At 39.6% G+C, this 16,616-nt stretch overlaps 1 protein-coding gene across 9 annotated transcripts in view; it reads right to left on the minus strand.

Annotated features, from left to right (window-relative positions):
• The window catches only part of LOC109913001 (putative Polycomb group protein ASXL2), a 245,321-nt gene that overhangs the window by 103,627 nt on the left and 125,078 nt on the right, over positions 1 to 16,616 (minus strand). The window contains exons 1-2 of one of the 9 annotated variants that reach the window (XM_048596842.1): positions 9,708 to 9,890; positions 8,799 to 8,888 (exon numbers count right to left, since the gene is read on the minus strand). The exons of 5 other annotated variants lie outside the window; for them this stretch is intronic. The gene's annotated coding sequence lies outside the window, so the exon portion shown is untranslated. Of the gene's footprint in view, positions 1 to 8,798; positions 8,889 to 9,364; positions 9,384 to 9,457; positions 9,493 to 9,707; positions 9,891 to 16,616 lie in introns of those variants that run through there. 3 more of the 9 variants (XM_048596843.1, XM_048596840.1, XM_048596844.1) reach the window with 3 other exon arrangements.

Here is a 16,616-nt window from a genome sequence, read left to right on the forward strand (position 1 = left end):
TCTGTAGTAAACTGCCCATTCTAGTTTGCCTACCAATGTCCTGTTAAATCCAATTGCTAGAGACACACCATTTGCCACACCTCCAAATCTGGTATCATCAAAAAATTTTGAAATTTTACTTTGTCTTTCAATATCTCAGTCATTTGAAGATCAAAAAGCAGCAATTCCAGCACTGAAACTTGGGAATATCACTGCCCGACATTCTTCAGTCTGAAAAGCAATCTTTTGTCATGACTCGCTGTCTTCTATCCTAAAGCCAATATTTTAGTCAAACTGACACTCACCCTCCTGTTTTGATTTTGCTCACCAGGGTTTTAAGTGGTACTTTGTCAAAGACTTTCTTCACACATTATCATGTTGCTTATCTGACAACCATTCAAACTTAATTAAAATACACACTGCAGGTTTAAAATGTATAAATAACTTATTTCAAAAAGTAGCTGCGTGGTAGTTTTCAAAACAAACACAAATTATTTTCATTTGAATGCAATATCCTGGCTATAATTTAATAAAGCAATATGAATTTCTGCCATTGCAAGAAATTTCTTCCACATATTTTGTTCCTAATCATGTGGAAGGACTTTAAACTTCATATTTTATACCAAGACTACCAGAACTGACACTACTAAATGCATATTCATAGAATGTTTTGCTTCTGAGCATTTCTTATATTCACCGTCATAAGACGAGCTAAAGCAATCTTATAAACACATACACAAAGTCAAACTCACAGTTTCTTTAAAGGCCTGTAGTGTATTGCGAGAAGAAAAGAGCGAGAGCAACTCCAGCAAAAATCACAAATGGAAGTCTTGCCTTTCTGACTTGGGCTTGCAGTGACTTGACAGTAACATTTAGACCCTCAGGCTAATCAACTTCACAATGTATCAAAAGCCAAACATGGCAGCCATAAATTTCAGCATACATCAAAATAATGAAACTAATGACTACGTTCTTCAAAGCCAACAGCTCCATGATTGCTTTCAAGTTCTTTCCCTTTCATTTATATGACTAATGAAGTTCGCCAAATGTTGGCAACAATAATGTCGTGCATGAAACATTTTTTTTAACGTAGCTAATTTCTTACCTTCTGTAATTTAATGTGGATGTGCTTTTTTTTAAAAATAGACAAATGGTGCATAGCAATGGAAATAAAAGAATAATTAGATTAGTTGATTTATACAAAAAATATGTTCAGGATAAGCCTGGAATTACACATACTAAGAAAAATAACAATGCACCTTATATCACACTTCATTTTCTTTCTACATGTTTTGAACTTATTTATAATTAGCCTCTGTAGACCAAATACTTAAATCACCGCCATTAAATTGCAAGTGAATATCTCACTTACAATATTATAAAGTATGCACCTCTGGTAATTACAACAAAAGTTATATTACATTCAAGTTATGCACAGACATTTTAATTCATACACACAAATAAGCATTCATATAATAGAAATGAAGAATGAGAAATGAAATCATGAAAAGTAAATTTCCCAATCTCTGTTTCTTTGAAAGATAATTGCTATTAATTTCAGTGAGAAAAAAATAAGCAAAGTTATGTTCTGAGCTTCATATTGATCCTGATTTTGTTAAAGCAATAATAGAGGTGATCAGCATGCACTGTTATTATTGTTACGTATGGCAATAATTTGCATTTATAGAGTTGTACAGCACAGAAATAGACTCTTCAGTCCAACTCGCCCATGCCTACCAGATATCCTAAATTAATCTAGTCCCATTTGCCAGCATTTGGCTCATCTCCCTCCAAACACTTCCTATCCATGTACCCATCCAGATGCCTCTTAAATGTTGGAATTGTACCAGCCTTCACCGCTTCCTCTGACAGCTCAGTCCATCCACACATCACCCCCTGCATGAAAAAATGGCCCCTCAGGCCCCTTTTATATCTTTTCCCTCTCACCTTAAACCTACACCCTCTAGTTTTGGACTTCCCCACCCTGGGGAAAAGACCTTGGCTATACACCAAGAGATAGATATATCCTTGATAACAAAGGGGATGAAAGATTATTGGGGGGGCAGGGGGTGATGCAGGAATGTAGGTTTGAAGTTAAAATCAGATCAGCCACAATTGTACCTTGAGAGAAAATCATGTCCCTCATGACTTTTTTTTAAAACCTCCATAAGGTCACCCCTCAGCCTCCAACGTGCCAGGGAAAATAGTCCCAGCCTATTCAACTTCTCCATATAGCTCAAACCCTCCAACCCTGGCAACATTCTTGTCAATCTCTCCTGTACCCTTTCAAGTTTATCATCTTTCTTATTGCAGGGAGACCAGAATTGAACGCAGCATTCAATAGTGGCCTAATCAATGTCCTATAGAGCTGCAACATGATCTCCCAACTCCTACACTCAATGCACTGACCAATGAAGGCAAATGTACCAAACTCCTCCTTCACTATCCTATCTACCTGCGACTCCACTTTCAAGGAACTATGAACATCCATTCCAAGGTCTCTTTGTTTGGCAACACTCCCCAGAACCTTACCGTTAAGTGTATAAATCCTGCTCTGATTTGTCTTTCCGAAGTGTAGCACCTCATATCTAACTAAATTAAACTCCATCTGCCACTCCTCGGCTTATCGGCCCATCTGATCAAGATCCTGTTGTACTCTGAGGTAACCTTCACTTATCTAGATCATCTCAGTCAAATGGGTTCAAGTTCTCTTTGGCAGAAATCTCATTCATATAAAATTCAAAAGTCAAGGTCATTTTTGTTCCCCAAGTCAAAATCCAGGAGTCTACTTTTACAAGGGTAATGTTTTTGAGGCAGTGATAATTGTCATTGAGTTGGGCCTAAATGATTTCTACTTTATTCCATTGCAGCAGTCAATACTAAAAAAGCTCATTCTCTAACATTTATTTATTTCAATATTACAAACTATATGTGATATATTTCACCCAGTGAAACAAATATAAAGCATGAATTAACTACAAGACTCCACTTGAAATCCTTTGGTACCACTCTAAACACCACTGGAATCACTGAAAGATTTGTTGCAATAGCACACTCCAATAGACAGTGGTACAAGCAGATACCTCGTGACCACTTTCTCAAAACCAGTTAGGGATGGACAACAAATGCTTGTCAAGACAGCAATGCCCACATCATGGAATCACAGAAGGTGGCCATTCAGCCCACTGTGTCTGCACTGGCTTTTATCAGTACCCAGAACCATTCTCCTGATTTTACCCACATCCCTGAACATTATTTTCATCCAGTGCCCCTCCTGAATGCCTCAAATGAACCTGTCTCCACCCCACTTCCAGGCAGTCCATTCCACAGCCTAATTACATACTAGGTGAAAACGAGTTTCCTCACTTAACTCTAGCTGTGCCCTTTTATTCCTGCTCCTTTATAAGCAGAAAATGTTTCTCCCTATCTATTTTATCCAGACTCTTCAATTTTGAAAACCTCTATCAAATCTCTGCTTAGGTTTCTTTTCTTCAAGGAGAACAGTCCTTATTTTTTCAATCTATCTTCAGAACTGAAGTTCCTCATCCTTGTGCTGCCATTCTTGTAAACACCTTCTGTACTCTCTACAAAGTGTTCACATCCTTCCTATAATGTGGCACCCAAAGTTGTACATAATATTCCAGCTGACATCTAATAAGCATCTTGTACAAGTTCAACATCACCTCCTTGCTCTTGTAATCTATGAATTCCACAGATTCACCACCCTCAGCTCTGAAGCGCCATTCCTTTACTCTGAGACACTCAGGTCCCTAGTCTCTCCTCCCAGTGGAAACATCATCTCCACATCTACTCTATCCAGGCCTCTCAGTATTCACGAAGTTTCAATCAGAACCCCAACCCCCCAACTCCACCTAAACTCCAAAAACTAAAGAACCAGAGTCCTCAACTGCTCCTCATAAGACAAGTCCGTCATCCCTGGGATCATTCTTGTCAAGCTCCTCTTGGCCCCCTCCAATGCCAGCACATCCTTACTTCGATATGGGGCCCAAAACTGCTCACAATATTCCAAATGTGATGTCTGACCAGAGCCTTATACAGCTTCCACAGTACCTCTCTGCTCTTGCTTTCCAGACCTCTTGAAATGAATACTAACATTACATCTGCCTTCCTAAGTGTTACCTGAACTTGCATGCTAACCTTAAGAGAAACCTGAACTAGGATTCCTAAATCACTTTGTGTTTCAGATTTCTGAAGCCTTTTCCCATTTTGAAAGTAGTCCACACTTCTATTCTTCCTGCATTGTATTCCATCTGCCACTTTTTTTACCCATTCTCCTAGTCTGTCCAAGTCCTTCTGCAGCCTCCCTGTTTCCTCAACACTATCTGTCCCTCCACCCATCTTTGTGTCAGCTGCAAACTTAGCAACAATGTCCTCAGTTCCTTCATCCAGATTGTCAATGGTATAATGTGAATAGTTGTGGTCCCAACATGGATCCCTGCAGAACTCCATTAGTCACCAGCCGCCATCCTGAAAAAAAACCCTTTATCCCCACTCTCTGCCTTCTGCCAGTCAGCCAATCCTCTATCAATGCCAGTACCTTGCCCCTAATACCACGGGCTCTTATCTTATTTAGCTGCCTCAAAGAGATCTAACAGATTTGTCAGACATGATCTTCCTTGACAAAGCCTTGCTGAGTCTTCATAAACAAACCATCTATCCATATTACTCCTAATTCTATCTGAATAATTGTTTCTAGAAGCTTTCCCATGATGGAAGTTAAGCTGATTGGTCTGTAATTGCTGGGATTATCCTTACAATTTTTCTTGAATAACGCTGTAATGTTTGCAGTTCTCTAGTCTTCAGGCACCTCCTGAGTCCAGGGAAGGTTATAGACAGTGCCCCTGTAATTTCCACCCTCACTTTCTTCAAAATCCTTGGATGTACCACATTTGATCTATAAGACCATCAGAAACTGGAACAGGAGTAGACCATTCAGCCCCTCAAGCCTGCTCCACCATTCAGTAGGATCATGGCTGATACAACATTCCTCAAGTACACTTGCCTGCATTTCCCACATCACCTTTGATTCCCCGACTGATCAAGAATCTATCTGTCTCAGCCTTACATATATACACAAAGACTCTGCCCCCACAGCTCTCTGTGGCAAGAAGCTCCAAAGACTCTCAACCCTTTTGGAGAAGAAATTCCTCCACATTTCAATCTTAAATTGGTGCTCCTTTATTCTGAGACTGTGCTAGAGACTAGACTCCGCCTATGAGGGGAAACATCCTCTCAGCATTTACCCTGTCAAGCTTCTTAAGAATCTGATACGTTTCAATGAGATCACCTCTCATTCTTCTAAACTCCAGGGAGTAGAGTCCCAAACTATTTAATCTTTACTCAAGACAATCTCTCCATTCCAGGAATCATCCTCGTGAACCTTCTCTGAACTGTCTCCAATGAAATTATATCTTTCCGTTAATCAGGGGGCCAAACCTGCTCACAGTGCTCCAGATATGGTCTCACCAGCATCCTGTACAGTTGCAGTAAGACTTCCCCTCTCTTAAACGTCTTAAACCGAGTGAATAGGAGAATTACATTGCGGAATACCCCAGTGTATTTTATGCTGAAATGAAGTACCCTCAAAACCAACTGGAATGTTCAGTCTTTTTTTCCTGCTCAGTTGATTTGTATTTCCACTCCAGCATAAAATAGACTGAAGTATTAATTACTGACAAAGAATATGCCTCGTCCTTAGTCTTTTATTGTGTAACGTTGGCAGCTTTGACATCAACAGCAATTTGCAATCAACATTTACCGAGCAGCCTACACATCCTGGTGAGTAACGTCTGTGAGTCACATTCCTTTTCAAACAGTTACTTCTCAATTTCCTTACTGCTGAGAGAGAGCAATAAAACCATATTAGCAGCAAATACAGCTTACCTAGAGGTTTCATGGTGAAAGAGTACAGGAATATTTCAAAAAACGTCACTGTAAATGTGCAAAATGAAGCAACAAACAGCAGAATAAATAATATTGAGGAATTTCTGATCAAATAAATGGCGGCTGAATTTTGTGGGCTTGGGGAAAGGAGCAGGAAAATTGAAGAGAAGCAGGCTGCTCCCCACATAGAAGCAGGAAGCCTATTGGGATTATTAACTTTCCAATTAAAGATGATTTTGTGACCTTGCTGACATTTATCATTGGCAGAGTAGCCCCACAACTTTACCACCAGCTCATGGCCACCTGCAAGGTCTGAAGTCTGATTGAACTGATAACCTTGTTTCCGACTGAGACAGGAAAGGCCACACCTAGGGGAGTTTCCCTTCTACTCCCAGAGGTTTAACAGCTTGGGCAGTCATTATTTTCGGTTTGTTGAAATGTCCTTCAATTTCCAACCTGTCTCAGCAGCAACTCCCTCCTCCAATGGGGCTACCTCCAAGCAGAGGTCCTCTGACAGGGCTGGCTGTAATGACGGCCCAGCTACTATCCTGACACAGGTAGCCAGTTAGAGACAGTTCTGAGGAAGGGTCACTGCACCCGAAATATTCACTCTGAGTTCTCTCCACAGATACAGCCAGACCTGCTGAGCTTTTCCAGGAATTTCTGTTTTTGTAGCCTGTTAGGAGGCTGTTTCTGGGAAGACTGCGTCCAAGGGTCTGCTTCGTGCATGTTCAGGCTCTGAGATCTCCCCCTTAGTCCTGACGTTGGATTCTCAAAGGCCACAGCAACATTCATTCCCTTAGCTGTCCCTACTGCTTCTTGAGGCTTAATGACTTTTATTAGCACTTCACCAATTCATAACTTTTCCTTTCTTGGTACATCTATTCTACAACATGTCAGTGGTCTTAATTTATAAACATTGAATAATGGCATTTTTAAAATTGTGTAAGATCAATTATTATTCCTTTGTAGATAGAGGCAATTTCAGAATATAATACTTTTGAGCAGTTCTTTTAATTTTGTTTCAGCTATCCATCTCTACATACTTCTACAGAGCTCACGTTTTCAGGAAAACAAATTGATTTCCTGTGATGCTACATATAGGCAATGAATACAATGTCTAATATGTTAATTGCATATCAACTAGGTGTAATGTATCCATGAGAATTATTTGGGAATTCAACTGTGTTCATTTATACAGAGACACTCAAAGACAGTTTTGGTAAAGTTACACAATGAGAAATGTGTACCTCTGTAAATAAAAAGCTGAGAGAATCCGGAAGAGGTTCTGGTGCTGCATCTATCACCATGAGGACTGAGGTTTGACACTCTCTTTTGATCGAGAAGGCTAAAAGAAGGTGGGATTACTAGAGTAAGGTCAGAAAGGACACAAAGAAGGAGCAACACAGGATGACAAAAAAACCTGCAGTACTGAACCTGTATCCACTCCTTTCAAGTGGGCTTAAGGGCTTATCAAACTGGAAACTCTTCCTATATGATTGATGGCAGCTAGTAAGACTGGGACAGTCTCCAGGTCAGATGAGCACAGAGCCAATGGCAAAGGCATTCTGTGTCAGTACAGGCTTGATGGGCCGAAGGGCCTGTTCCTGTACTGCACTGTTCTATGTTCAAGATACTCTGCAGTATCTTGACAAGCATAATCAAGGACCAACACAAATCAAAAAATGTAAGTCCATTATTGCCACTGGATAGATGAATTTGGCAGTGCTTTTGGACTGTGGTATAACAATAGCATTGTCTTATTTAATAGATTTTCATTCTGTTTCCCAGTACTTTAGTTGAACTTATTCGCTTCTTCTTTCCTAGTCTTTCAACTTGATTGTTTTGCTATTTACTTCAGCTCACTATTTATTCTTGCATCCTTGCAACTGTTTACTCTGTTATTTCACTTTTCTCTCTTTTTTTCGCAGTCCCATGATCTCCTAGTTTTGACTCCTTTCAGCCTTGTAGATTTAAGGGCTTCTGGCCAGGTTTTTAGCAGACACTTTCCCACTAAAGTTCTCCGTTTAATACAAATGCTAAAACAAGAAGTAATAACTAGGAACCATGAGCAAATTACTGCAGATGCTGAAATCTGTACTGAAAACAAAAAATGCAGGCAGCATCTGTGGAGAAAAAGCGACCTAACTTTTCGAGTCTAGAGGACTCTTCTTCAGAGCAGGAACTAGTCAAGTTAATCATCGTAAACTGTATTTTATCTCACATGGTACAAGAAGCTTTCTAGCTATTTTGCATCACATGCAGCTAATACAAAAAAAGAGATAAACCAGATTCTGTATTAATAGCAGACCTTAACAGGACAATCTTTAAACAAATTAAACAGCTTTGGAATTGATATCGCCAGGAATAGAACTCACTTCAGAAAACTACATAACAGAATCAAAGGACCGTACAATAATCTCAACTTCTTTATAAAGTTATGTTTCCCACCTCATTCTCCATAATTAGGTTTGAGAACAGAATCTAAAATCCGATATGCATTTTAATGCAATTTTGAGGTATTGGCTTGGAGAAAACACTCAAGATGCACAAGATTAAAGTGGGGACATCATTCACCTGGTGAGTTTACTTAAGTATATCAGAAGTTACAAATCAACTTGTAATATTTGTCATATAAAATGAATGATGTCTAATACCACATCTACGCATCTCGGCAGTTTCCAGCACCTTTTGTCTCTCTCTCCACATTCAGATAGGCAGCAGTTGTGCAACTACTGACCACTAATTATAATAAGTGAAACAGAACTCCTCTACTTGTAAATAGCAAGCTTAATCATTGCGAACAAGCATCAATAAACTGATGATAAAATCAGGTAGGAAACGAAATGAGTCAGGAAATGAAAGCATGACAGTGAAAAGAGTTGGAATATTGATTTTATCACAATTGCACTTACCATTCACAGACTTCTACTGACACTGGGAATGGCTCAAAAATACCCAGTGGTACTGCTTTCAGTGAGATACCCACTTCTCTTCAGATATAACTGAGACAGGAGCAGTCAACAGGAAAAATATCACATACATGTGCAAAAATTGAAAGTTACACATTAGAGATTAAAATAAAAACTTATCTCTCCAGGTCTGAAACATGAGGGATTTTATTTACCTATATTTGGAACCTGGTATTTTACACATTACAAATCTTAATACTTCACAAGCAACAAATCCAGACATGATGTTAGCTGGCATTTTTGTTGTTGCAGTTACAATTAAAGAACGTCAGATGTGTGTCTAGACTTGCTTACAGGACCAGTAAGCACACAGCTGAATAGTTACTTTGTTGGCAACAAGTACAATGAAACTCTCATTCTTACACGTCTAAACCCGAATAAAAATCTCATAAAACTCTTCAATGCAGTCAGAATCTCTTTAGGAGGAATAAAATCTTTGGTTCTCTAACATTGCATAGATACTGAGCAGCCAAGATCAGTAGTGATAATATTTCACATTGCGTCATTACATTCTGCCTTTTTACTGCTTGTATAGATTCCTTTGTCTTGTTTAACTTGAATACAACTCGTGCGTAGGAGTCAAACATGCACAGCTTCCACACCTGTGAGGAGGAAGCTGGTCAAATATAAAGAATCCATGCCCCTGACGGAACTGATTGAGAAATGCAGATGTTACCACTAAACATGTTTCAAATTTATTCTACAATTGCCAGAAATACAAATGAGTTTAGTACTCTGTAATTGTGATTACTTTCAAATCCAATTAAGTGCAAACATTGGATTGGATTTTTGCCAAATGACAGCACAGGATCAAAAAACTCTCGAATTTGTTTCCAAAATAAAGACACTTACAGATGATCTTTTCTACATTTCTAGGTTCCTTCTGTACAGACTGTAGTAGTTAAGTGCTGGAGTCTTCACATGACAGCATTTCTAAGTTTTATCCGGAGATTTTCTAGACATTCAAATAGCAAGACAGTCAAGCAGCAATCAAAAATGTTAAAGTACAGCCAACTCGCCCTACTCAAGCCACACCTCTTGTCCGTTCAGAGGTATTACATAAGTGTTACATTTACAGATCACTCCTATATCCAAACTCCTACTAGAACCAGGAAGAACAACTCAAGAGAGACATGGGAAGAAGAAATCCATTGGGCAACACTTGTAAATCCAAGTCAGATCCAAATTTTAATTTAGATTGATATCATCATTGGCAGATGGGAACTGTGTTTCCCACAACTATTCAATTTGTTTCAGTGGTGAAAATCAACAGGGAGAGACAGCTCTTCCTATTGTGCTCAAGTGCTCCTCCAGGTGGTCAGAAATGATACAGTCAAAGAGCCACACAGCATGGAAACAGACCCTTCAGTCCATCTCCTCCACACCAACCAGATATCCCAATCTGACCTAGTCCTAGTTGCCAGCATTTGGCCCATATCCCTCTAAATACTTCCTATTCAGATGCCTTTTAATTGTTGTAATTGTACCCACCTCCACCACTTCCTCTGGCAGCTTGTTCCACACACACACCACCCTCTGCGTGAAAATGTTATCCATCAGGTCCTTTTTAAATCTTTTCCTTCTCACCTTAAACCTATGCCATCTAGTTTTAGACCCCCCCACCCTAGGAAAAAGATCTTCGTTATTCACCATACCAATGCCCCTCATGATTTTAAAAACCGCTATAAGGTCACCCTCAGTATCTGACATTCCACAGAAAATAGCCCCAGCCTATTCAGCCTCATCCCTATAGCTCAAACCCTCTAGTCTTGACAAAATCCTTGTAAATCTTTTCTGCACCCTCTCAAGTTTAACAATATCCTTCCTATAGAAGGGAGACCAGAATTATATGCAGTATTCCAAAAGTGGCCTCACCAATGTCCTGTACAGACGTGAAATGACATCCCAACTGATATTATGACCAGTGAAGGCAAGCGTACCAAACCCCTTCTTCACTAACCTGTCTACCTACGACTCCACTTTCAAGGGACTATGCAATAATGGTCTAAGGTCTCTTTGTTCAGCAACACTCCCCAGGGCCCGACCATTAACTGTATAGGTCCTGCCCTGAGATGCCTTACCAAAATGCAACACTGCCAATTTCCATGGTTATTTTCACATACTGGGTTTTCAAACATTTCCAACTTGTAACAATTTTACAAACCAACAATTATAGTTGTGTTATAGTATGATCATTAACAGGTTCTACATTTGTATTTTCCACATTTAAAGATCTTTTAGCTCTACATTTCTTCACTCCTACAATTTCTCCGTACATCTTTCACATTAACTTTGACCATGGGATACAGTTAATCCAAGGAAATTCATAAATAGCCCATCTTAAACCCTCCTAGCTGCTATTAAATGACTTCCCATCCCAGAACAGCTAATACACGATTTCAGGGTTTGCTAAGACTTCTGTATTCACTCACTAAACAATATACGGCACACTACAAGAAACAGGAACATGAGTGGGCCATTCAGTCTCCCAAACATGCCCACTATTCAATAAGACTATTGTTCTGCCCCAGACCTCAACTCCTCTTTCAAACCAGCTCCTCAAAACCTTCAATACAGTGTGGAGCTGGAGTAACACAGCAGGTCACACAGTATCAGAGGAGCAGGAGAGTCGACATTTCGGGTCGGGACCCTTCATCAGGACTCATAACCCTCAACTTCTTGATAGTCATACAGCAGAGAAACAGACCCTTCGGTTCAACTAGTCCACACTGACCATGTTCCCAAACCAAGCTAGTTCCACTTGCCTGCGTTTGGTCCCTATCCATCTATCCTTTCCTGTTCATGTACTTATCAAAATGTCATTTAAATGTTGGAACATTACCTGCACCACCCACTTCCTCTGGCAATTAATTCGACATATGAACCACTCTCTGCGTAAAAAAGTTGCCCCTCATGTCCTTGTTAAATCTTTCTTCTCTCACCTTAAAGATATGCAGCCTAGTTTTGAACTCTCCCACCCTAGGGAAAAGATCTTGGCTATTTACCGTATCTATGCCCCTCATGATTTTACAAACCTCTAAGGACACCCCTCAACCTCCTACACTCCAACGAAAAAAGTCCCAACCTATCTTTATAATTCAAACCTGCTATTCCCGGCAACATTCCTGAACCCTCTCCAATTTAATAATAATCCTTCTAAAACATGGTGACCAGAACTGTACACAGTACGCCAAAAGTGGCCTCACCAAGGTCCTGTACGATCTCAAAAAGACTTCTCAACTCTTATACTCAAAGGTCTGAGCAATGAAGGCAACCATGCTAAACACCTTGTTAACCACACTGTCCAAATGTGACGCAAAGTTCAAATAATTATGTACCTGAAGCAATGGGGTAGTTAGTGGATCTGGGAATTAGTACACAATAAGTAATGTTGGGAAACCCTGTATCACATTGTAGTGGAACTAAGGGAAAAAGCAACTCATAAAAATGGCCCTCATGAGACCTATTTTATTGAAACTTATAAAGAACTTTATAAAAGTTGTGTAATCTATTGTAGATTTCATTTTCTGACTTTACCGTGGATTAAAGTTTAAATTTTGTGTGATGTTTCAGAAATCTACTTAGCTCCTCTTTCGGTGATCTAGTCTCCACAAATCTCCATGGTAGAGAATTCCAGAAATTCACTAATCTCTGAGAGAAGAAATTTCTTTGCATCTCAGTCTTAGATCAGCGTCCCCTTATTCTGTAACTATGTTCTCTATTTTGAGATATTCCAGCTAGTGGAAAAAATCTTCTCAATATCTGTAAGCTGTGAATCTTGCATGTCTCAGTTAGATCACCCCTCAGTTTTCTAAACTCTAATGAGTAAATGCCCAATCTGCTTTGCCATTCTCAATCAGTCAACCACTTCATCCTAGGAATCAACAGAGTGAATCACTTCTGAACTGCCTACAATGCCAGTAGATACATTTTAATGTACAATAATCCAATCTGCACATAGTATTCCAGACTTCACCAACACCCATACAAATATAACAAGATTTATTTTTAATCCATCCACCTCGCAAATAAAGACTAAAATTCTATTTATTTTCTTAATTATTCGCTGCACCTGAATGCTAACGTTTTGTGTTTTGTACAAATTTTTGGATTCTCTCTTAACTTAAATAATAGTTTGCTTTTTAGTTCTTCCTCCAAAGTGCACAATCTCATACTTTCCTGCATTAAACTCCTTTGGCCAGTTTATGCCTAATCACTTAACCTACCAATATCTACTTTCAGCTTTCTTCTGCCCTCACCACAACTTGCCCTCCAACCCAATTTTGTATCATCAACAAATTATGCTTCAATGATATTGCTAAAAAGACGTTAGCAACTAGTGCAGTTCTTTACTGTCACTACAATTTGTGGTAACGATAGACTTGCACTTACACAGCACTTTTCCCAATCACAGGACATCCTGAAACTCTTTGCAGTCAATGGAGTACTGTGAAGTGCTGTCGCTCTTGTAAAGTTGCAAGCACAGCAGCTAATTGGTGCACAGCAAGCTCCCATAAACAGCACAGTAAAAACAAGCAGGTGGTCTGCTTTTGTGATGTTGACTGAAAGATAAGTATTGGCTAGGTCATTGGAGATACTTCCCCTGGTTGTTTTCAGAATTGTACCATGGGATCTTTTAAGTTCACCTGTGAGCACAGACAACACCTTGGTGTAGCACATCAGGAGAAGGTATCTCTGACAGTGCAACACTCCCTTTGCACTGCACTAGAGTTACAGCTTTTTGATTTTGCACTCAAGTGCTGAAATCCACAATGTTCTGATTCAGAGACAAAAGTGCAATAGTCTTGATCACTGTCCTGGTCAAGAGATGTACCAGACAGCACTTGTATTCAGCCTGGGGGCCCACAGTACAACAATGCAGTGATGCACAGCCTGACTCACCAACTGACGAAAAACATTTAACTGTTTCCAGATGCGCCAAAGTTGCAACAGAATGAGACATGAGATAATTTTATTTATTACCATTATCACTGGCATTAAAAGTTTGAATGCTCTTAAAGCAGACATTCTATGGCTGTAGAGTGTATTTGCTTTAATAAAACCATACTGGACCAAATATAATCTTAAGGAAACCAGCTGAGCAAGCATATTTTAACAACATTTTTCTTTTCATACTGGAAGATATACAGTAAATGAATATAGCTCGAAGCATTTCAACCACAAATTGCACATTTTGCAACATCTTACAAGGGATGTTTTATATATGTACACACACAAACCCAGATCCAACCAAGCATGTAATTGCTTTCTCCAGAACTGATTAAACCACAGACTATAATAAAAACACAAACCACTTGACCTTTGAGTTCCTGACTGCCTGAGCCAATTCAAACCAAATTCAAGTATGATGTCTCAGGCAATGCTTCTTTAAAACTGGAGGCAACATTTCATGTTCTGTGTCATTCCAACCTTCCAGCTCCTGCAATATTCATTCTACCACAATGACATCTCTACACAACCTATTTTATTGGAATAATCTGCTCAGTGAAAAATAAGTTTATTAATACATTAGTTGGAATTTACAGTTCCACAGAACTCAAATAAATGGTCACATTAATAGGGCCACTTAATTCATAGATATGCATAATCCATGTCAGATGTCTGTAATCCAAGGCATGCTCAGTGAACCCTATCTTAATCGGTAAATTCCCACATGTCCATTCTTGCAGGAGGCATGTTTTCCTATCCATTCAGTCAGTGCACAGTAAAAGATAACTATGATTGGAATGTGACTACTTTTAAAATTAAGGGCTCAGCAATGGACCATGAAATGAGCTCAAAGTCTGTATGCTGCATTGTATATTTCCTGAATCAATGTCTTGGAGCTCAGAGTTAACTGTTGTTGTGAAAGTTCCAACTAATTAAGAATAAGAAGAAACAGAGAACAGCATTGAGCACTATGGCTGTGTGGGCAGGGAGGTTGCTCAATGGTGCAAATTAATAGGGCATTAATAGTTTGTAACTGAAACAGAGAGTAGCCATAACTATAGAAGATTACTTCATTATTTTTAACCTTGCTGCACTGGAGAAGGGCGATAAAACAAAGAAGAATACCTTGTTCGAAGGAAAAGCAATCGATTTTAATGACTTGGATGCAGGGATGGAATGTTCCATAGTCAAATTTGCAGATGACGTTAAAATAGATGGGAAAGTAAGTTGCAATGAAGAAATAAGAAATTTACAAATGGTTATTGATAAGTTAGATGAACAGGCCATAATTTCCCAGGTAGAATTGAATAAGTGTGAGCATTTACGGCTCAGGTAGCACTTTCTGTCTCAAGCTTTTTTTTATTCATTCACGGGATGAGGGCGTCGCTGGCTCGGCAGCATTTATTGCCCATCCCTAATTGCACAGAGGACAGTTAAGAGTCAACCACACTACTGTGGGTCTGGAGTCGCAGTTTCCTTCCCTAAAGGACTTTAGTGAACCAGATGGGCTTTCCCGACAATCGACAATGGATTCATGGTCATCATTAGATCCTTAGTTCCAGATATTTATTGAATTCAAATTCCACCATCTGCCATGGTGGGATTCAAACCCAGGTCCCCAGAATGTTACGTAGGCCTCTGGATTAGCAGTCCAGCAATAATACCACGGGGCCATTGTCTCCCCAGTGCTCCAGCAAGACTCAGTGTAAGCTGGAAGAACAGAATCTCATTATTCACTAGGGGATCCTGCAGCTTTCAGGACTGAATGTTGCATTCAATAATGTTAGAACGTGAACACCTCTTTCAATATCTTTTACTCACCCCTACAGCCCTGGTTATGATATATACTGCTTTCAGCACAGCCAACCCATTTTCACCTCTTCATAGTCCCAATTATCACCTACCCAGCTCCTCTTCTAACCCGGTTTACAATCATCAGTCTCATTGTCTGCCTAATTTTTTTTATCTCTCTCTCGCTCTGGTCTCCATCTCCATCTTTCCCCTCCCACCACCGTCATCAGCATAAATATCACTATTTCCTTGGTACAATCAATTCTGGAGAAGGGTTACTGGACTCATAACATTACCTCAGTTTCTCTCGCCACAGATACTGATGGGCCTGATGAATTTTCCTTTCTTCACTCGTGGGCATCGCTGCTCAGTATTTATTGCCCCTTGAGAAGCTGGTGGTGAGCTGCCTTCTTGAACCGCTGCAGTCCATGTGCTGTGAGTTGGCCTAGTACACTCTTAGGGAGAGAATTCCAGGATTTTGACCCAGTGACAGTGAAAGAATGTCGATATATTTCCAGGTCAGGATGGTGAGTGGCTTGGAGGGGAATTTGAAGGTGATAGTGTTCCCATGTATCTGCTGCCCTTGTCTTTCTAAATGGAAGTGGTCGTGGGTTTGGAAGGTGCTGTCTGAGGATCTTTGGAGAATTTCTCCAAAAATTTCTGTTTTGTTTTCCATCTTCAGCATCTGCAGTTCTTTGTTTTATTCTGGTAGTCACCCCAACAAGCCCTGATTTCCACTAACTCGAGTCCAAGAGTAGCAGGTTTGAATGTACCTGGCATATTCTTTATCAAATTCCAGCAAGAATTATCAGGATCTTCTCTTTTTGGGCAAAACTGTTCACTACTCCAAATGTATATAAAATACAAATAAAATAAACTTCTTTTCTTCACCATTAGCTCTAGTAGATATCACGCTGCCATAGCGCAGCCACTCACTTCTCTAGAATTTAAGGTTCTAACAACAAACCTTTAAGGACTTTGCACCAGCTACATCCATATTTACCTCCAATATCTGACTGA

The sequence above is a fragment of the Rhincodon typus genome, chromosome 5 (assembly GCF_021869965.1).
Source record: "Rhincodon typus isolate 14 chromosome 5, sRhiTyp1.1, whole genome shotgun sequence".
Classification (NCBI taxonomy): Eukaryota; Metazoa; Chordata; class Chondrichthyes; order Orectolobiformes; family Rhincodontidae; genus Rhincodon; species Rhincodon typus.